We start from the raw sequence: 992 nt of genomic DNA on the forward strand, positions 1-992 counted from the left end.
GGGGCAGAGCCTACCTTCAGACACACGCTGCCTGGTTCCAGTTGAAGTATTTGCAGTTACTGTAGATGTTCACAGCTTTCAGGTTTATCAGGTTCACAGCTTTCAGAGTGGAATCACTTTGGCAGTTGGCCTAAATATATGTTGTCATATTTACATACAAGGGTTTTGAGGCTAGACCCTACTTTTGAAAGAACACCAATGATATTTCTACTCCTGTAAGCTCATGTGTGTTTTTTTAATTATGGTAAAATATACATAACATGTATTTTACCATTTTAACTACTTTTAAGTGTACAGTTCAGCGGTACTAAGTCTATTCATATTATTGTGCTACCATCATCACCATCCATCCCCAGAACTCTTTCCATCTCCCCAAACAGCATCTCTGTCCCCAATAAACATTAACTCCCCATTCTCCCTCCCACCAACCCCTGGAAACCCCCACTCTACTTTCTGTGTCTATGAATTTGACATTCTGGCTACTTCATGTAAGTGGAATCATATAGTAACTGGCTTAGTTCACCTAGCATAAGATCCTCAAGACACATCCATGTTGTAGCATGTGTCAGAATTTCCCTTTTTTTTGACTGAATAATATTCCATTGTATGTATATGCCACATCTTCTTTAATCATCTGTCAGTTGACACTTGGGTTCCTTCCACCTGTTGGCTATTGTGAATAATGCTGCTATGAATACGGGTGTGCAAATCTCTCCAAGTCCCTGCTTTCAGTTCCTCTGGGTGTAGACCAAAAAAGTGAAATTGCTGGATCTTGTGGTAATCCCGTTAAACTTTGTGAGGAACCACCATAACGTTTTTCATAGTAGCTGCACCATTTTACATTCCTACCAGCAATACAAAAGGTTCCAATCTCTCTACATCCATCATCACCAACACTGTTACTTGGTTTTTTTCTTTCTTTTTTTTTTTTTTTATAATAGCCATCCTAATGGGTATGAAGTGGCATCTCATTGTGGTTTTGATTTTCATTT

This window comes from Hipposideros armiger, unplaced genomic scaffold (assembly GCF_001890085.2).
Source record: "Hipposideros armiger isolate ML-2016 unplaced genomic scaffold, ASM189008v1 scaffold_27, whole genome shotgun sequence".
NCBI classification, from domain to species: Eukaryota; Metazoa; Chordata; class Mammalia; order Chiroptera; family Hipposideridae; genus Hipposideros; species Hipposideros armiger.